Raw genomic sequence first — 23008 nt, forward strand, 5'->3', positions numbered from 1 at the left:
ATGACAGTTAATAATAGATTACAAAAAGTGCTGCCCTTTATCATCCAAGCACCAAGTCTTCGGAGGCTTGCAAAAAGAACAGTCTGTTCAGCGCCACTTGTATTGATGTGACGTCAAAAGGCTGCTCTGTTTCTTGCTGAAATCTTGCAATATACTTTCCTTCATCTATTAAATAATATTGCATCTATCCTACTCAAGATGTTATTGATTATAATATGTATAGTATAGTATTTTCACTTTTGAATACGGTATTCAGCTTCTACAAGTAAAACAAATTATGCATTGCTTACTATTTTTTATTATTGTTATATTTGTGTGCTAAAAGGATATTTATTTCAATGATATACCTTCAGACAGAGATGGAAAACAAAACAAAATACACATATATAAATTCATACCAGTGGAATTTTTTTTCTATAAGTAGAAAAGAAAACCAGGGTAATTTTGGGTTTTAACTTATTAAAACATAATTTTAAAATAAAAGCCCTTAATTATTTTTTTCCAACAACCAAGGAAAACTGCCAAATGTGGCATGTGCAAACTGTCATATTGAACAATAAAACAATAATTATGTCAATCTGGAGTTTATATACTGTAGATGTTGGAAGCTATGGTGATCAATTCAGTTTAGTGAATTGGATTTATAGTTTTGTGAACTGGCCAATCTAGAACAAAAAGATAACAAACAAGAAGGCGCCTCATAGCGTAACCACACTGTCAGAGAAAATGTGCAAAAATTGTACCTTTAGGGGTACAACAGCTTGTCACTGGGGCAGTACCCTCAAATGTAGACCTGCTGTACCCTTTAACATGGGAACTTATTTGTACACAATATTGTACCTTTCAAAGGCAAATATGTACCTTTGACTAAATTGGACCTCATTGCTATGGTACCAAAATGTACCCTTAAAAATAGTGCAAATTTGGGCTTTTACGGGTACTGTCCTAGTGACAAGCCCTTATTACCTCATGATGGCAAATTTGTACTCAACACAGCATACTAAAAAAAACAAAATGCGGGGGAACTTCCGGGCGGCGGCCATGATAGGTCGCAAGACTTTCTACTGCTTCAAACCTTAGCACAAATCTGCACACAAGCTTCTCTCCAATACTTCGTTGAATAATACTTTTTGCCAAATATTTTGCTGCAGAGAAATCCCTTTTGAATGATATCACTATTTTTGGTTTTGATGTCAGATTCAGCCTACTGAAATATTTTAAAGGTTGCGGCCTACTACTTAAGCCTTCGGCAGGGCATCTGTGTGTCTCTGTCGTTATAGAGCAGTGATATCCCACAAGACACTGCAAGAATCTTCATTTGCTTGCCTAATATTTCCTGCAGAAGCTTATTATGGAGACCGCTACATTTATCCTAGAAGAATTGTGCTGCCTACTAGATGGATACCTAGATGCTTTCGAGGAGACACTCTGTAGGGATCTTACTTGCGCAGGTGGCTGTACCTCAGAGAAACTCATTTTACCGGAGCCTGCTCCAATACAGTAAGGGAGTGGTGGCACTTTAGGGCCCCAGTGCTTGCCACTTACCTATATTGGACATTTAAATGATCTAGAGTCTGGCCCAGTGAAGCCTGCAGTGTGGTGTGATGGAGCTGAGACCCGGAGTCCAGAGAATGCCATGGGGAACCTTATATCATCAATAGATATAAAAAGTATTATTAATGTGTTCAGCCTTCGTGCCAACACAGAAAGCCATGAAACTTAGACCTACAGAGACCACAGCCAGTTTCCCTAGTAAGAACGCTGGAAATGTAACGCTGCAGACATTAACCCCACTGAGATCCATTGCTGTGCAGCTTTGCTATCATCTGGCTATAATTTCGCTACCAGTCTTGCTGCACACTATTATAATTATTTACTCTGATATGCTACAACAGAACTGGGACCCTGGTGATTTACTTTTGCCAGGCATGGCAGGGAGTTTTTGGCCTTGGATGAGAACATGAAAAGAATAACTGTGTATGCCTGTGACTATCAAGATGACAGCTTCGAGGTCTACCATGCAGCATAATATTGCATATTTTGTTTATGCTCCCATGCATCTTTGTCTAAATCAACATGGGTTCGGTAAGACCACTGAGAAATTTCAAGTATGAGGAGCTCAGATGTTTCTTGATTTGTGCAACCGCATTGCTTTTCAAGATGGGACCATAATTAAACTGTCATTTTGTCTCAGTAAGCCACTTAGTTTTTGTGCATTAATGACAGTAAAATTGTTATTTTGTTTTATACATAAACTGTGAGACTCTGTTTGAGTTAACTTACTTAACTCTGTTCTATTTCAATGCACTTCAGTGTTCTCCTACACAATTGTACTAAATTGGGTTAAAAGATCTCAGTACTATCCTATTCCCATTAGTATTGCTGTTTTAGCCATTTTTAATTATAAAAAAATTGATGGAGTTTATAGCTCTAGTACATTAGTCATTTTACAAATGAGGATGTGAGTAAAAAATAGATAAGCCTTTTAGATATATAGGAATATACTAGTCTGTATTGTTGAACTCATTGTGTTTGCTTATTTTGTGAAGATTTACAGTACTTGTAGGTTATAAGGAGCTACTGTAAAAAACTTTGCTCCCATTGGATGATAGTTTAAAGTTTGATGATTTAGAGTAGCTATGGACCTGACCATATTCCTTTGCTCCTTGACCTAGTTTATGCACCATTATCCTTTTCCTACAAAGAACTATGTTCTGATTATAGGAGACCTCCTACCCTTTTCAAATAATTGATATTAGTACCTTATAGCATAACAGAGCTGACATCCCATTCTGTAGATTGCTCATTGATCACTACAGGTTCATTTATCACCTCCATTGACTTAGCAGCCCCAGTTCTTATTACACCTATATGTTCTATTTACTCAAGAGGACGATAATCTCTTTGCTATTATTCTGCATTTAGTATGCAACACTATGTTGCAGTCCTCCAATAGTTTATAAGGCAAGTGTCAGTTAATCTAAATAGTAGCTCTTCTACCATTTCCCTTTTTAGAGTTGAAGCTTTTTTTGTTTTAGAGCTAGATGAGCTTCTATCGTTCTCTAATGTTATTAAAGTAAAAAACTGAGGTTTTATTATAAATTGGGATCCAAGAGTGGTCCCCTTTTCTTTATATGCCCTCTTTAGGTGTTCAGTCTCCATGTGGTCAGAAGGGTTCAAGAGTGGCCCCTATTACCAGTTAGAGGGTCCTGATATGCTGTGATATAAGACCTAAATATTGATAAACAATGCAATACACATATCTTTGTGATTCTTTGATGTATAAAGATATGATATGACAGATTTATTATTGTATGTAATCTTAAAGGGACAGTTCACTCCAACATTTTCTCCCATTTAAATTGTTTCCAATGATTTATTTTACCTGCTGGAGTGTATTAAATTGTTTACAAGTAGCTCTTTTACCCCTATTTTGGCCTTAGAAATAGCTGATTTAGCTTGTGGTTTCCCAACCTATTCTGAAAGTTTTGACACTGGAGTCTCAGCTATTGAATGGCCTAAGTAAACACAGCCAGCAGAAAACATTACACTCCCAGTGGGGTTCAGGATAGTTAAGTAATAAAATTATAATTTTCCATTGTTCTCTCTATGTATTGAGCTTTAGTTTTCCAGACAAATATAAGATAAGGAAGCAAGTGTGTGTACACAAAGTGATAACATAGTGAGATCTGATATTACCTGAAGCTCAACCCACTGTAATAGGCTGTGGTTTAAAAGCACAAAACCAGCTACTTCATATACACAAATAAACCTAAAAATGCAATTTCTCCTACATTTTATACTCTGCAGATGGTATAAAAAGTCGTTGAAAATACATTAATATAAAAATAATTGTACAGTGTACTGTCCCTTTAAGAAAATGATAAGGCAAGTGTCAGTTAATCTAAATAGTAGCTCTTCTACCATTTTCCTTTTTATAGTTGAACCTGTTTTGTTTTACAGCTAGATGAGCTTCTATCTTTCCCTAATAATATTAAAGCAAAAAACTGAGGTATTACCATAAATTGGAATTCAAGAGTTGTTCCGTTTTCTTCATATGCCCTCTTTAGATTTTCAGTCTCCCTGTGGTCAGAAGCGTCCAAGAGTGGCCCCTATTACCAGTTAGATGGTCCTGTTATGCTGTGGTATAAGACCAAAATATAGATAAACAATGTGATACACATAACATTTGTTAATCTTTGATGTATAAATATGATATGAGATGACAGATTCATTATTGTATGTAACCTTATTGCATGTATTGCATTGTAACGTTTGCTTTGTACTGTATGGTAAACCTCGAAAAAAAAAACCAAAATGCTGTTCCATTAAATGTATTAAATAACATTCATATATACATTCATCTACTGTGCTATTGCTCAGGAAGATAAGTATGTAAGTATTTATCTAGCATTAAATAAATAATACAATTAAAAAAACTTACAGTATCTATACTGATGTTTAATGATTTTGGAAAATGTAACTAGTAAACAAGTTTTAATACTCTGTCACTGGATTTCCTGAAAGAACCAGGCAAGACCAACTGTTCTATAAGGAGCTACTCTACTTATAATGCTGTATTTCAACCAGGACTAGACTCTAACAACACACAATTTAACTTATGGTGAAACACTCCACATAAACCATAAACATAGAGAAAACATATAGACAACAGCATAATAATGAAATATAACTCTAACAAAAGGAATGGGGATTCAGCAGAGGCATAAAAAGATAAACCTTACAACCATACTTTCAAACAATAGATGGCGCTGTGCAACACAGTCTCCAGGAACTTTCTACCAAACAGATGGCATGTTACACAATGTCCATGTATGTGACTGGAGAACTGATGACCAGAAATTTAGTTCTTTAATAGCTTCAAAAGGAGCATGAATACATGTATAATAAGTGGGGGAAGGGGGATATTCAGCGGGTAAGCACCGCTATGTATATTAGGGAGAGGGTGGAGGGCGGAGCCAAGATATCTAGTTACCCATCTATGAATTATTAGTCATGTGAAAGCATGATAGGGGTATATAAAATAGCACTCTAAGATTTAACACAAAGGTTGAGTAATCTGATGATAAACACATATACTATTATGTATTAGCTCCTTAACTTAGCTGTGAAAGGGGGTTGTGAGAAGATTTTTTTTTTTTTTATAAATAAATAAAGGGGGATACAGTGGGGAATAGACCATAGAATTATATTATACAATATCTAACATTGCATCTAGGCCACACATGAACATCTGCTAAATATGGAGTAAATAAGAAGTTATATCGCCCCATATACAGGTATATCATATATCTCTCAAATTTGTAATGGTCAGAACTTGGTAAGTTGGAAAATAATCAGTACAAACCTGTGGGGCTTCTCAAACATATATCGACAATAATGCAGACAATCCTGCTAATAGCAAGGAGTCCCTTTATACACACAGCAATAAGCAGGAATAATAGCATTATGAATATAATTAATATAAATAAGTAACAGATCCTTTTTTTTTCTTTTTCTTTTCTTTCTCCTTCCCTTTTTTTTTTTCTTTCTTTTTTTAAATTATTTAGTGAGTATTATTAAGAGATATACCCTGCTACAATAGCATACATTAGAATTAGTAATAATCAGCTTCTAGAGTAAACATTTACAGACATAGTTTTGTAATGACTGCAAGCTCATATCTACATATCTAGTACATATATAGAACATTCAAATAATAGTGTCAAACTTGTTAAACCCTGAAACACTAAACTTGAGGGTTTAGGAGAAGAACATAAATATTGGCACACATATGTGTAAAGTTTACAAAAGGCTGTGCCTTTAGCAGAATATACATTTACATAAAATTAAGGTAGATTGCAAGAAGTTTTACCCTGTAATTTCCATTAATACTGCATAACCAATTAAGATATAGAGTGTAAATGACTTTTAATACCTTAGGTATGTTGATCAATTAATGCAAATATCTACTAGCTTATCTCTATCAGGATTGGTATCATCATAGGCAGTAGAACATATTGCATACTTCACATTACATCAGACAGCTGATATGTATATTTAACTGTATTATAACATTTATAAAACTATAGCCACGTGCCATATAAATGTACAAACATTTCTCAAAACATTTAAGGTGTAAACCAAGTAGATAAGAGCGAGTGCTCCCAGCAATAGTAGTTCTCTGAGATAGCGAGTGCAAGTAATCAGAATCTACACCACATTCGCAAAAGATTAAGTCTTGTACGATTGGGGAATGCACTAACACTGTGCAGATAGATGTAGTCTGTTGAGAATATAGATCTATTATAATGGGGATCTAACTGTCGCTGTGTTTAATTCCCTTCATTCAGCTATCCCCATAACGGATTGTAAATAGAGAGTGTCAATTTATAACAGTGTCCTTATCATTCCGGATTAAAGTTTCTAAGCAACAGGGTCTCTATTGAGGAACATTTAGAAGTGAGGTGTCTCATTAACAATTTCAGTATCGACACCCAAAATGCAGGTATTGTTTCGTGTTGGAGCCCAATAGATAACATGCTTAATATAAAGGAGTTTTCAGCAGACAGTGAGTGGTATGTGCTTGAGACCTACTATTGGGTGCTAAATAGAATTTACCATATATGTGTATAAAAAAAATAAAATAATAAAAAAATAGCCTCAGGGTTATGGCTGCTTGAGGATAGACTATAGGACATTGAAATCCGGCTTAGCAACTTGGTGCAGCTAACTGTAAGATTGTCATAAAAATGTCTAGAAGACACAGATACAGGGAAGCCGTATGTAAGAACAAGAGTCTATGTCTTCAATAGCATAACTCAGTCTGTCAGGCAAGAAGAACGGCCTCCCGGGTCAAAAGGGCCATGCGGCTCTAAGATGGCAGTGCACCAATGAGGCATAAACCTCACCTTCTCTGAGTATCTCCAAAAGTTTCCCCCGACACCAACTTTATTGCGGCTGAGCATATAGGCGCCCGCGGTGATGTTGGCTATGATTGAGCTAGAGCCAGATCTCCGTGAGGATAGATTTGGGCGCTTGATGCAGGGGTTAGGTTGCGTAGCCGCCTCCGGTCCAGAGACATATTCTGTCGGTTGGAGACTGTGTGCTCCGGCTCTTCCTAGTCGTTGTGTCTGTGATAGCTCCGGTACTGTGGGGACCGAGGAGGGCTGCAGGATACTTTTCTTTAGCGGAATTTCCTGCTGTTTCTTTCCACATGGGTAGAGATCTTCTAAGATCGCTGTACTCTCCTCTGCAGAATCTTGGGGTAAGGCTGTGATAAGTCATGGTAGGCCCGGTTCCAACCAGTCTGTCTCCTCCGGTACTTCTCTGGCCAGTGTGATATTCTGCAACGGGGCTACTGCAGCCCTCAATTCAGTAATCAGCGTTAGCCGGTGAGAGTCTAAGGATCTCATTAGACCGCGCAGTGCCAAAATAATTTGCTGTTCCATTCTAAGGCTATAGAAGCAAGTGCAGGAGGTATATCTTCATCAACCAAGGCGATGCGTGGGTAGCTTCAAGTATAATGAAGGAAGCTTTGCAGTGGTCTTAGCTGGTTAGTAGGCCTCAGCGTCGATATTTTATCAGGAACAAACACTCACAGTCCCCAACTTAATGTCTATAGCCTAGGATGCAATAGAAGTCAGGTATATAAAAATATAGATTCTTAAGGTGCCATAAAATACTGTTTAAATAATTAAGTTTCAGGAGCTCTAGAATAGGACTTCTCGTTGCTCTGGCAGTTGGCTCCGCCCCGTTGCTAAGTATTTTTTGTTGTTTTGTACACCTCTTGAATATAACCAACAACCATTGAACATCAACTCTTTTGCAGTACAATATGTATCTTGAATTCATTTTGGCTGATTGACAATTATGGGCCTGATTACGAGTGGAGCGCTAACATTTGCGCCAGCTATAAGGGGTTTATCTTTGGTGCTTGTCGGGTTTACCGCTGGTATTACAAGTTAAAAGTAAACGTGATCGCTGAGCTCAATTGTGGTTTATGCTAGAATACTAAAATATTGCACACAAAAGTTATAAAAGCTCAAAGATATGAGATCTCAGGTGTTAAAAAAGGCAGAAAAAGGGCTTTAACATTGAAATACATACATAAACAACTCTAAAAATGTTTATGGTATGTATTTATATGTTAAAATGTGTGTATATGTACTTACAGACATACAGTATATACACATATAAACACCTAAATACACATGTACACATATAAAGACATATATAGAAGTGCATTACTGTGAGTAGATGAAAACATATTTAGTAAAGTATTTTACTGTGTATTTACTGTATGTCAGTATATTTATGAAAATCTTAGTAGTGCTCTCCAAATAATATATCAGCTTATGGCAGGGTTATAACACAATACAAATAATAATTATCCTTAAAATAGAAGCCCTTAATCAACATTCATCTACTAGAAACCATACAATTTATATAAATATCTGAATTCTTTTATTTAGTTAATATCCATGAACATTTTTGAAATATATTTGCAATACAAGAATATGACACAATATTATATGCGCTTGAAAAATATTTAAATATGCTATGCAAAGTTCATACACGCTTACCTTTAAAACCAACCTTATTTACAAATAGCCTTTTATTTAGTTAACACAATGGGACTAAAACCTTTAACATCCAAGCAATACAATTCTAAACAGTGCTTATAAACAATAGGATAATATATATATTATGCTATTTAACTGCAATTTATCCTAATACAATATTGATTTAAAACACCCAGAACTTTCCCAGATAAATCACTTAGTCTACCAGATACAAATTTAAACAATAATACAATATACACTTTCTGAATTATTATTATATATTTGCATAGATAAACAATTTAAGATTGGGATTAGTTTAACAATACATAGGCTATGAAATACTATCTTAAAATCCAAACTATTTCTTTAACTCTGCTACATACAGCAATAGTAAATGCTTGTTTTAAATTGTTTTGCATGCAAAAGATACATTTTATCCTACACAGGGCTATGAATATACGCAACATACAGACTATTCTCTTCAAATCTATTTATTATAACTTGATTATGTTCTTACCAATAATCTTGAATACGTTACCAAATAAACCAGACGATATCCAGTATCCAATATTTCTCAATGGATCCAATTTCACCTCAGAATACCAAAAAGTATAATTTGCAGTCAATGAGTAGAATAGATCAGCTTTGCTTTGAGTATATGGTATTTCACGCCAGCATCCAATTACCAGTCAGCTCAGCCAAAATCTGTCTCTATGTTGCAATCACTTTATATGGGTTCTCTTCACTGGTGAAATTGGAAACGCCCCAAGCGGAAACCTTGTCTCGGATTGGTTCTTTGCAACTGAACATGGATTGGTTTATTTGGTAAGTGTGTTGTCAAGGAAATGCATCCTTGCAACAACCAATCATCTCATGGCTGCAATTTTGCATCATAACACTAGGTGGCAGCAGACAGTACAACACAGCAATACATGCAGCACTATTTCTAAACATTTTACACTTAATTTAGTATTTCTATGAAATGGTTATTCATTTTATCATAATTTACTGCAACAACTATTCACAATATTTGTTTTGGATAAGTTATATCTTATGAATCTTCTGATCATTTTGATATGAAACATCAAATATATCTAACATTATATTAAAATAATTTATATTTCATTTAGCCTAACAGAAAGTTTATATTTCATAGTCATATCACATCAAAGTAACTTCCATATCTTCATCTCACTATATTTTAAGAGATGTATTTAAAACTTTATAAACATTTATTGCACATTCATATGATATGACTTATTTCATCTCATGCAGGCACTCCATCTGAAATAAAGTAATAAGTGTCATTTATTATCTTTTTTTAGGTTCACAAATATCTATTCATATTCTTAAAAACACAGAGGCTGAGGTATTTAGTGCACCTCTTTCTAAGTGCATAGATTGATGCCCATGACCAATGGTTGTCTGCAATAAAAATAGAAATAATTATTAGAAATGATCCAAGCATTCATATGTATTTGATGTAGTCATTACTCAACATAGCAATCATTCATTTAATATAAAATGTCTCAGTCCCATATATATACATATCTGGGTTATTTGAATTATTCCAAACACATATGAAACTAGTATTGTTCCCTTTGCAAAAAAATGTATTTATTTTTATTTAAAATCTAAATACAGTTGTTTTGAAACCATGTGTTGTTATCCTAACCCCAGACACATTGTCTACGTTTTGTATATTTCAGTCTTGGCAGTTACACGGCAGGGGTCTTTTGCACCTAAATGTAATGCTGAAATTCTCATAAAACATGTCACTTTTGAGATCCTATTACACCTTTTCAGTTTGAAAGACAAATGGTATCCTGATTCCAGTCTGCTAATTCCCATCTCATTATCTCTTAAATCAACAGCCTTAGACATTTATGTTTTTATTAACTGTATGGGGGTAAGGGATGCGCTGAAGCTTGTATTTTTAATTAAGGAGCAAATGGTTTTGGTCCTGTCTCAAGCCACAAACTCTGTTCTCTTTCAAAATTACTTCCCCAACATTCCTCTAAGTGACTGTTCTAAATTGAGCAGGCAAAATGTTCCATTGTCCCCTACCGTGTGTTCAGCATAACATTAATGAGTGGGGAATAACTAAACATGATTGAAGTTAGTTTGTCTGAAAGGAATGAATCCTTTTTACTGATCAGTCAGATATTTGATTAAACATATATATTTATTAACCTTAAAATATATATATTTATTAACCTTACATATACCTTGACATAAATCCCCCTTCCAATGTTGAATAGATGTAGGACACATGTATTTAAATTGGCTTAAAGTCAATGGTATTTGGTGAGGATGTTGACTGTACACACCATAGGCAGTCTTCTATGTAGATAGTCTGTCATTTTTGAGCCTTCATGCTCATCAGTTAGGTATCTTTATACTACTGTAGGTCTTTAGTGCATTTGGGGATATGACATTTCATTCTCCCTCTATGACTTGTAGTTGGGATCTGCGATGACATGCCCGCAATTGACTGATATGGACCCATTTATCTATGAAACTTTCATTTTTCGGGATCCTTATTTTATAGGCCACTGGAGATATTTTGTCAGTAATGACAAAAGGACCTTTCCATGAGGGAAGACATTTCTTCTCCCTAACCTGATGTCTTCCAAAGTTATAAAGATAAACTTTATCATTTATTTCATATTCCTTTTTGGACGTTTTGAGATCATAATAGGTTTTAGTGGCAGTTGCGGCTCTCTCTAAATTCCTTTGAGCAAATGCAAATGCATATTGCAGGTGCTTTCTTAGGTTCTCCACATATTGATGTGTATTGGCGGCGTTTATCAAGTTTTGGTCTGATGTACGGTACAGCAGATGCTGAGGTAGAACCATTCTTCTACCAGTCATCAGTTCAAAAGGTGACATCTTGGTAGCACTACTTGGAGTTGCTCTTTATGCCATTAAGACTAGAGGTAGTTTTACATCCCAGTCTTTACCCGTTTCACTCACAAACTTTTTGAGGATTTTAACAATGGATTGGTTGTAACGCTCTACACCACCACTTGAGGCAGCTCTATAAGCAATATGGAGCTTTCTTTTAACCCTTAGTATTTTCCACATTTTGGTCATCACTTCGCTAGTGAAGTGGGTCCCCCGATCTGACTCGATTCTTTGGGGTAAACCAAATCTGGAAAATACGTGGTTGATGAGCAACGCTGCACATGTTTCAGCACTGTTGTTAGGTGCACCAATGCACTCTACCCATTAAGTGAACAGGCATGTCACGGTTAACATGTATTTGTTACCTCTTGATGACCTTGTTACCGGACCAATAAAATCAATTTGTATATCTGACCATGGCATTACCATCCCCCTTTTCTGCAATGGCGCTCTATGCACTGGTGCAGTGGGTTGGAACTGTGGGCAGATTAAACACCCTTGACAGTAGGTTTGAACATCTTTCAACATGTGTGGCCAAAAAGCGCAATCATGTAATATTTCATATGTGAGTTTGGCACCACGATGACCAGATGTGGGAGCATCATGGGCATGTTGAAGCATTAGACCTCTGAACTTGGTGGGTACTACCCACTGCTGGATGCCAGTTTTGGAGGTTCTAATTAATAAACCATCCTGTAACTTGAATTGTGATCTAGATTTTATTAAGATTCTAAGATCTTCTTTGCCAATACAATCACCTTCAGGATCTTCTATGTGTTTATAGAAGATGCCTACAATGGGGTCTTCTTTTTGACTAGTGATCAGGTCCTCACTAGGAGAATCCTGACTCCATTGTACTAAGTTAGGCTCACTCTGTTGTTTTGCCTGGTTTCTGGTAATGGCTTCTACCTGAATTGCACCCATTAAGTGGTCAATATTAAGGAGTTCTCCAGTTATGGCGCCTTGTTTGGCTAATGAATCCGCAAGGTCATTGCCTTCCTTATCCGGACCTAGAACTCTGGAATGACCCTTGGTCTTTTTCCAGTGTATGGTTAAATCATTGGATACCACCAGATTATCAATCTCACAGAACAACTTGCCATGCTTGACTGGTTTGTTATTGCTTTTCTGCGTGCCATTTGTTTTCCAGGTTGGCAGGTATTCAACAACACTGTCACGCACATAATTTGAGTCAGTTATGATCACAAATTCATGAATACCATGTTCAATAGCCATTTCAATGGTTTTGAAAACCTGGATCTTGGTCCAATGTTGAAACCTATAGATATATTTGGGAATCCATTTGCCCCAGTTATACCAATGCCAGCGACTAATCTGCGCTCATTATCAATAGTGGCATGGTAAGAACAACCATCAACATACACCCAAGGTAATGTTTGATAGTAAGTAAGTAATTGTTCCTCCAGAAAATCATCTTCTGATAATTCTTCCCCAGGATCTCTAGCAGTACAGTCGTGGAGCTCAGCAAGCCCTTGTGCAACTGGATTCTTTTTATTCTGCTTGTAGCGAATTTCTAGTGGCCAGCCTTGTAAGGAAAGAGTCCATGCTGTTATGCGGCTATTTGACAAATTCCCATCTCTTATTCTCTCACTTTGCAAATATAGCAAAGGCTGGTGGGCCGTTTCTACAATAATTTTCTCGCCCTGTATAGCTGCGGAAATTTTGTAGAGCCCATACAGTAGATAAGAGGGCTTTTTCGCAATTGTTAAACTTTATTTCTACTGGGGATAGATTTGTGCTTGCATAAGCAATGGCTTTGTTCAAATTATCATGCTTTTGGTATAAAACAGCACTCATGCTTATATCTGTGTAACCTGTCTCTAAGAAGAAATGTTTACCACCTTCAGGGTACGCTAAGCAAGGTACTTGAGTGAGTTTTCTCTTCAGCTCTCTGATGGCTGTCTCTTGAGACTCACTCCAGTGCCATTTCACATCTTTCTTTAGAAGAAGTAGTAGTGGTTTAGCTAATTCCGCATAATTATCAATGAATTTGCGAGAATAATTTGTCATACCCAAGAATGATCTCAATTCCTTTAAGTTAGTTGGGTTTTTAGAATTCACTATAGCTTCCACCTTTTTCTCCTGGGGATTTAATCCTTCAGAGGTAACTTCATGTCCCAAGAAGTTTACACGAGTGCGGCACCATTGAGCTTTTTGTAGGGATAATTTGACACCTGCCCTTTTAAGTTGGCTGAGGACGTGTTTAAGCTCTGCGACATGTTTTTCAAAGTCTGTGTTTTTGATTATAACATCATCAACATAAGATAAAGTCCCCCTTTCCAGTGCATCAGGCATAGCCTTATGCATGAATACAGCAAATTCATGTCCAGAATTTATGTATCCAAAAGGAAGTCTTTGAAATGCATATTGGACCTTTTGGAAAGAGAATGCTAGCTTATACTGGTTCACCTTTATGGTCCAATATGCCTGTGCACAATCAATGGCAGTGAATATTTTGGATCCCTGCATTTGTGCTAGGCACTGGTCAATGTATGGTACAGGCCAACCAGACATGTACCCTCGTTTGTTTAGCTGTCTTAAGTCAGCACACAAACACCATTGTCCATTGGGCTTAAGGACACCTAGAATAGGATTATTATAAGAGCTGTGCACCTGTCTGATAATACCTCTTTCTTCCAAATTCCTTATGATCTCTGCAAGAGAATCATACGAGGCTAGGGGAAGTCTGTATTGTTTGACAAATACAGGTGATGCATCGGGATCTGTTTGTATTCTTGCAATGTGCAAGTCTGTAGTACCACAGTCATAAGAATCCTTAGCAAAAATATCCTTGTACTCCATCAGGAGTCCTCGCAGCTGTTGGCGTTCATCATCGCTGGAACAGCCATTAGCTAAGGATATTTGCTCTTCGACTATTTGCTGAAATCCTGGAAAGATTTCAGGCTGTCCTATTTCATAGGCTTCTTCCAACCTAGAGGTGAGATCCCCTTGGTTATAGTTTACATTGCTCCCATGACTCTGGGTATTGGGGTAATCTTGCTGTTTGATTGGCTGATCAAACACTAGAGAGGCTTCTTCAATTTTACAGATGCCTTCCTCTGAGCTGAAGGGATAAATAGACTGAATATTAAATAGACCCTCTGCCATAGATGCAAATGATTGTTCTATTTATTGTTCTTCAGTTAAGTATCCTTCAGGTATTAGCCCAATTACATTATTCTGGAATCCAAAAGTGTAGTAACTTGATTCCAGTGCATATCCTATGGTAGTTCCCTTGGATAATGTTATATCCTGTGGGGTCATGTTATGCACAACAATATGTATTGGAACAGTTCCAATATTCACCATAGGAGTGTAGGTCACTGTGACACCCAGATTTTGTATTCTATGGGAGCGGCAAATTAGTGTTTCAGAAGTTTTTAATTTCTGACCTCTCTTCACCTGTAAGGGTAAAATAAATTTATCAGCCCCGGCAGGAATTGTAACATCGCTAGATACCTGCATATTCACAGCATATGGCAATTGCTGGTTTGATTTCAGGGCTGTATTTTCATCCTGAAATACTTCAGGGTCCCCCTTTAACCTGCTCCAGAGGCAAAGATTAATCAAATTTATTTGTATGGCATATCTATGTAAGATATCATTGCCAATGTATATTTGATTATGGGGAGTATTTAAAACTAAAAACAGGTGCTTCACTGACTTATTACCAATAGAGATAGATAATAAGCACTTAGCTGTGATGTTATAGCTTTCAGACCTGTTATCCAGGTTGTGGACACAGTGGTCTTGGGGAGAAAGGTATTTAATCACTTTAGGTTCAGCTATTTGCGCTAATAAACCTTCGCTTATATAGCTAGCTTCCTGTTTTAAGTTTATTTTAGCATACTTGGTTTTACCAAGGTCATGTACTTGTATAGGGATAAATAGATCCTCTTTAACTCTCTCAATCACTGTGAGGTATTGAGCGTGGCCTCCCCCCTTAGGGATTTTATAATCCCCCTTGTGGAGTGATATGGTTAATACATCTAGGGAAATATTCGCTATCTTTCCAGGCGAAATTTTAAAAGTATTACCATCAGAGCCACTAAAAGGAGTATGATCATCTATTTGTAGAATAGTGATTTCAGGTACAGAGTTATTCCTGAAATGAATCTCCACAGCATCTGGTTTCTCTTCCACCACGTGACAACTATGTCGGGTGCGAGATATACCAGATTTTTCATAATTGATGGGCCTTTTAACTTGTGACCAAATTACATTATTTATGCAATCAATTATGGTGCTTAATCGCTTCAGGAGATCACTACCAATAATTAAACGATCAGTTGGCAGATCCACTATAATGACAGGGTGTCTTATGACCCTGTTCCCCAATTTAAATTTTAACCAGGCAGTACCGTAAACTTTTAGGGAGTCACCCCCAACACCTATTAGAGAACCGTCAAATTCTCTTATTTTAGGTTTGTGGGGTGTTAGTTCATTTAGCTGTGTGTAGTACCTGTGGGATATGATAGTTGCCTGAGAACCGGTGTCAATTGATCCCATGATAGGGTTGGAGACTGAATCTTGCAGCTCAACTAATACATAATTCCTTCCTGCATTTTCTACCATTTCACACATAAAGTTGGCGTTATTATACATCTGTGGGCTTCGCCATGTGTTACCTGAGTTCGCCATGCTTTCCGATGCAGAAGAAGCTTCATACCTACCGGTCTCCTCTATGACAGGGTCGGTTGGATTCTTGTGTACTGCATCTGTGGAAATAAGGTTAAGAGAGTGCTGCAAAGGAAGAGGTTTGTTAATTTTTCCCGGATGAGGTTGCCTGTCATTACAGCTAAATTGTCCGTTTCTGGTCTGTGGGGAGAGAACATGATTAGTATCATTGATATTTATCATTACATTTTGCATATCTCTCCCCTCCCTCTCAGGTGATGCTGCAGTATTTATGACTGTGCCTGTGGTCCACTGCTGACCACTGGCTGTACCCCTAAAAAAGTATTGTTCAGTTGCTGAGCTGTGGAAGGTTGACTCATATTAGCAAATTGTTCGCTCAACTGATTTAACTGGATAAACAGCATATCTACCTGATTGTACAAGTTACCTCTACCCCTGGGCCTATCTCTTGGTGCCCCATAATAATGATTCCTGGACCATTGGGTTCCCTCAGAATCAGAGCTGCTATTTCTATTCTGGCATGGTTGCCCCTGGGGTTCAGCTTGTTCAGTATTGGTACTTTGGGGAGCATTATATACCTGGGGTGTCTGGTTACCCTGAGAATATCTTCGCCGTCTATTGTATTTACCCTTGCGTGGATACCAATTATTTGTTGAGTATTTTCTTTGTGAGTAATTATTCACCTGATTATGTCCCCCACTTTGGTTATAGTCTCCCTGCGCCTCAACCTGTGTAGGGGAGGGGGCAGATTTAAACCTCTGTGGAGATGGCCTGTTTTGACTGGCCACCTCCGCATAGGTCTTCTTTTTAGACTCCAAATTGAGGGGTTTAGGTGACTACCCTATTCTAAATTAAAACGTAACCAGCTCTTTTACAAGCCCTTAAAAGGGCTTTTTGCGGGGCATGCCCCAAAGTAATCAGCTCTTTTGCCTGTAAAAAAAAACACAATACCACTACCCACATACCCCTACTCTAACCCAAACCCCCCTTAAATAAACCTAACACTACCCCCCTGAAGATCTCCCTACCTTGAGTCTTGTTCACCCAGCCGGGCAGAAGAGGACATCCGGACCGGCAGACATCTTCATCCAAGCGGCATCTTCTATCTTCATAGAAGGATGGATCCGCATCGGCTGGAAGAAGATGGCTCTGCTCTGCTCCGGATAGATGAAGATAGAAGATGCCGCTTGGATGAAGATGTCTGCCGGTCCAGATGTCCTCTTCTGCCTGGATAGGATGAAGACTTCTGCCGGTCTGGATGTCCTTTTCTGCCCCATCGGATGAAGACTTCAGCCCGGCTGGGTGAACACAACTCAAGGTAGGGAGATCTTCAGGGGGGTAGTGTTAGGTTTATTTAAGGGGGGTTTGGGTTAGAGTAGGGGTATGTGGGTGGTGGGTTGTAATGTTGGGGGGTGGTATTGTGTTTTTTTTTACAGGCAAAAGAGATGATTACTTTGGGGCATGCCCCTCAAAAAGCTCTTTTAAGGACTAGTAAAAGAGCTGGTTACATTTTAATTTAGAATAGGGTAGGGACCTTTATTATTTTGGGGGGCTTTTTTATTTTATTAGGGGGCTTAGAGTAGGTGTAATTAGCCTAATATTCTTGTAATCTTTTTTTATTTTTTGTAATTTTGTTTAGTTTATTTAATTGTATGTAATTGTAGGTAATTTATGTAATTAATTTATTGATAGTGTAGTGTTAGGTTTAATTGTAACTTAGGTTAGGATTTATTTTACAGGTAATTTTGTAATTATTTTAACTAGGTAGCTATTAAATAGTTCTTAACTATTTAATAGCTATTGTACCAAGTTAAAATAAATAGAAAGTTGCCTGTAAAATAAATATAAATCCTAAAATAGCTACAATATAATTATTTGTTATATTGTAGCTATATTAGGGTTTATTTTACAGGTAAGTATTTAGTTTTAAATAGGAATACTTTAGTTAATAAGATTTAATTTATTTTGCTAGATTAAAATTATATTTAATTTAGGGGGGTGTTAGGATTAGGGTTAGACTTAGCTTTAGGAGTTAATACATTTATTAGAGTAGCGGCGTGATCCGGTCTGCAGATTAGGGGTTAATACTTGAATTTAGGTGGCGGCGATGTTAGGGAGGGCAGATTAGGGGTTAATACAATTTATTATAGTGTTTGTGAGGCGGGCGTGCAGCGGTTTAGGGGTTAATACATTTATTATAGTGGCGGCGAGTTCCGGTCTGCAGATTAGGGGTTAATAAGTGTAGTTAGGTAGCGGCGACGTTGGAGGGGGCAGATTAGGGGTTAATAAATATTATGTAGGTGTCGGCGATATTAGGGGCAGCAGATTAGGGGTTCATAGGGATAATGTAGGTGGCGGCGGTGTGCGGTTGGCAGATTAGGGGTTAAAAATGTTTATTATAGTGGCAGCAATATGGGGGGACCTTGGTTTAGGGGTACATAGGTAGTTTATGGGTGTTAGTGTACTTTAGAGCACAGTAGTTAAGAGGTTTATAAACCGGCGTTAGCCCATAAAGCTCTACTGACTTTTTTTTGGCATTAGGAGTCTTGTCGGTAGAGGGTCTACCGATCACTTCAGCCAAGACTCTAAATACCAGCATTAGGAAGATCCCATTGAAAAGATAGGATACGCAATTGGCGTAAGGGGATCTGCGGTATGGAAAAGTTGCGGCTTGAAAGTGAGAGGTACACCTTTACCTACACGACTCTAAATACCTTCGAGCGGCCAAAAACAGCGTTAGGATCCCTTAACGCTGCTTTTGACGGCTACCACAGAACTCTAAATCTAAGTGATAGTGAGTGTAGAAACACTGAAAAAACAATTTATAACTGGTTTGGAATTGGTTTGAATTCTAAAACAGCACGACAACCTTCATGGTCCTTCTTGTGGATGGAATACAATTCCATCAATAAAAAGAATAGGGTTTAATTTAAAAGCTGCATTCTGACAGGTATGATCGAATACCCCATGATCTTGTGTGATAATTTGCCGAAGAGCAGTGGGTGGAACTGCACAAGCCTGGGAACCTTGTCTGCTCACAGTTTATTAAATGGGGTCTACAGTATGCAGTGGGTAATGATATTTTGCTGAGAGAGAAAAAAGTCTTGCATAGAGATTGAATTCTCTGCTTTAGTTTATAAATGTATTGACAAATCTTAAGAAGAAATACATATATATATATATACTGTATATATATATATATATATATATATATATATATATATATATATATATATATATATAATAAGTAATCCCCAGAAAAGAGGACAAAAGACGGCTGAAAAGTCATCCACGGCTGGTTCAAAAAAGGTATTTATTGAGGCAAGGTGCTAGTACATAAGGTGAGAGCAAAGCCTTAACACCTGACGCGTTTCGCGCATGCGTACATGCGCTTCATCAGAGGTGATATGTTCAAGGTGTGCATTGACCTATATGGAGCAAAGGAACCAATCCTGTTATCGGTTCAATTAAGAACTATTGTCTACACCTATGAGTAAGGTAGCAGAAAACTTTGCTGCAGATAGGTCATTAATTCTGTTTCTTTAATTACTAAGTCAAGTAACACAGTAAACAGTTATGCAAATCTTCTAGTACTAGTACAGTTGTTAATATATATACATATACAAACTATTCATTCTAAGCCTATGTAAACTAAATTCTAATAGACAATTTAGATAAAAAAATATATAAATTAAATAAAGATAAAAAATATATAAATAAAGAGTTAGCAGTTACATATAAAAAATATGTAGGTATTCAATAGAGCAATAATATGTAAGAATGGCTTAGAAAGAAGATATGGCGATTTTTCCAGAAATGCAGGCATATCGATAGTAGTGTCAGTCACTATCGATGCATATGTGAAAAAATCGACAATCTAAATTAAGAATGGAGAAACCATCATATTAACATAAACAAAACAATATGTTGATATATGAATAATACAAATGAAATTCATACAGAAAACAGAAATTATATTAAAAGAAACATAAATATAATAATAAGAAACATAAATGTAATAATAAAAAACACACAGTTCATTTCGGATGTGCTAAGTTAATTGTTCACTATTTAAGTTAGTACATCCAAAGATTTTTTAGATTTTTTCATTCATTTATTTGTGGGACCTGAGCTATGGTAGTAAACTGTAGAGGGAAAAAGAAGACACTTTATATAGGGTAAATGCGGAGAAAAGTTTTCTCTTATGTTGTTTTATTTTATTTTAGATTATATTATAAATTGTATTATTCAACAAATAGATCAACATCCATCCTTTTGTTAATTCCTTCTGGTACTCTAGTATGTAATTTTATAATCCAAAAGATCTCTTTCTTTCTTAAGCATTTTTCCCTATTCCCACCCCTAGGATGTTTTTTAATAATATCAATACCTATGAAAGAGAAATATTTTTGTCCTATACCATGCAATCTAAAATGCTTAGCTACCGGCGTTTTAGGTTCTTTCTCATCTAAGGAGCGTAAATGTTCACGAATTCTTTCTTTTAATGGGCGGGTAGTTATACTAATGTATTGACAGGAGCAAAATAGGCAATTAATGAGATAGATCACATATTGTGAATTACAGTCAATTCTATCTCGAATGTGGAACACTTGTTTAGTAATATTGGAAGAAAAAGTGTCTGTTACAGTGATGCACGTGCATCCTTTGCATGGTACATGGCCACATTTAAAGCATCCTGGTTTTGGGCTAAGCCAGTGTGCGCCTGTTGTTTCTTTGTCTGAAAACTGTTTGCCAGTTATTTCTCTTATGGTTGGTGCTCTTCGTGCTATACATTTTATTCCTGATGTTAAGATGTTATTAAGTGCCTCATCACCTTTTAGAATTGACAGATTATGTCTGACTATCTTACAAATTTGGTTATATTGTCTACTGAATTGCGTGATAAACAAAAGGTTTTGGTCAGGCAATATAGATTTATCAGTTTTTCCCGGTTTCTTAGGGCCTCCTTTAAGTAATTCTTGTCTATTTAAATCTGCCACTTGTTTCTCCAATTTAAGTAGCAGATTCCTATGGTATCCTCTATCTGTCAATCTATTTGTTAGCTCTCTTGCTTGGGGGAAATAATCTACCAGTTCTGTACAATTCCTTCTTAAACGAAGGTATTGTGCTTTAGGAATGCCTCTTTTTAAATGATTGAGATGGCAGGAATCAGCTCTCAGTATCGTGTTCCTAGCCAATGGTTTGTGGTAGGTGCATGTGGAAATTATGTTATCTTTGGCTCTCAGACTTAGATCTAGGAAATCAATAGACTGTTTATGTATCTGTGCTGTAAAAGTCAAATTATATTCATTATTATTCATAAAGGTCTACAAATTTGTCAGCTGTGCAGTCATCCTGGTGTCCCAGATGACTATAATGTTGTCTATAAAATGGCCATATATTATAACATTGTCCTTATATGGAAACTGGTCTGAAAAGATCATATTTAATTTCCAGCCACCCCCATATATATGTTTGCTAGCGCGGGGGCAAATTTTTCCCCCATCGCTGTACCTCGTCTTTGTAAGTAATAAGTACCTTGGAAGATGAAAAAGTTATGTTGTAAAAGAAATTCTGTTATTTGGACAATAAATGATATAAATTCGTTACTATAGTCTGAATATCTATGTAACATAAAATCTATAGCCTCCAGTCCTTTTGAATGAGGGATGTTAGAATAGAGGGCCGTGACATCAATGGTGGCCCATACATAAGATTCTTTCCAAGTTATATCACTTATCTGTGTCAGTAAGTGTGTACTGTCCCTGATGTACCCTGGTAGGGCCAGCATGATAGGTTGTAGTAGTGGTCGAGCCAGCCACCCAATCTTTCACACAGAGATCCATTATTGGCCACAATGGGTCGTCCAGGTGGATTTTTGAGTCCCTTATGTATCTTGGGTGCAATGCGAAAGTATGGGGTGGTTGGCTGTTCCACATATAGGTAATCAGTTAATTTTTTATCCATGAAGCTATGTTCAATAGCATAATCAAATAAGTGACTAAGTTTGTTTTTGAAGGAGGTGGTGGGATTGAACGTAAGTTTAGTGTATAACATACAGTCTTTTAATTGGTTCTCAACTTCACCAATATAATCACTTTTGTTCAAGACCACCACTGCCCCTCCCTTATCCGCCTGGACTATCACCACACTGTCATTTTTCTGAAGTCTAGTCAATGCCTGTCTTTGTTGTCGGGTAAGATTATCCCTAGATATATCTAAGGGATTTTTTTCAATTGTATTTGATAAGTCGGTCAATTCTCTCTCTACCACTCTCTGATATAGGTCCAATAATTGATGTCTAGAATTTACTGGATAAAAATAAGAACTATTCTTATATGTGAAAGATGTGCAATTGTTTGTTAATGTGTCAGTGGATCTGGTGGATTCCTGTTGTAAGGAAATCAAATTAGTGAGATCCACCAGATCAGTGTATTTCAGTCCTACAGAACTATGCTTACTAGAAGCTTGTGTGTTATCAAGTGAGCGCTCAACTGGGGTATCTTTAAAGTGTTTTTTCAAAACTATCTTACGGACAAATCTATTGATATCAATAAGTGTATTTACAAGATCAAAATTATGTGCTGGTGCATACGATAAACCTTTATTTAGCAAATTACATTCTGTGTTGGACAATTTATAATCAGAGAGGTTAATGACTGCTACTTCATTATATTTTTTCTGACCCTGCTGGGGTAACGAAAGGTTGGTTCTGTTTCGTCCATATCTATTGTATCTTGTGTTTTCTTAGGTGTGCTAGTCTGGCTTGGTTGCTTCACTAAAGTTTTTAATCCTTTTCTACTGGTGCTCGGATTCAAACTGGTCTTATCTGGTTCAATTAAACCTTGTGATTGTTCACCTTCAGTGGACTGTGCACT

Source organism: Bombina bombina, chromosome 3 (genome assembly GCF_027579735.1).
Source record: "Bombina bombina isolate aBomBom1 chromosome 3, aBomBom1.pri, whole genome shotgun sequence".
In the NCBI taxonomy this organism is placed as follows: domain Eukaryota; kingdom Metazoa; phylum Chordata; class Amphibia; order Anura; family Bombinatoridae; genus Bombina; species Bombina bombina.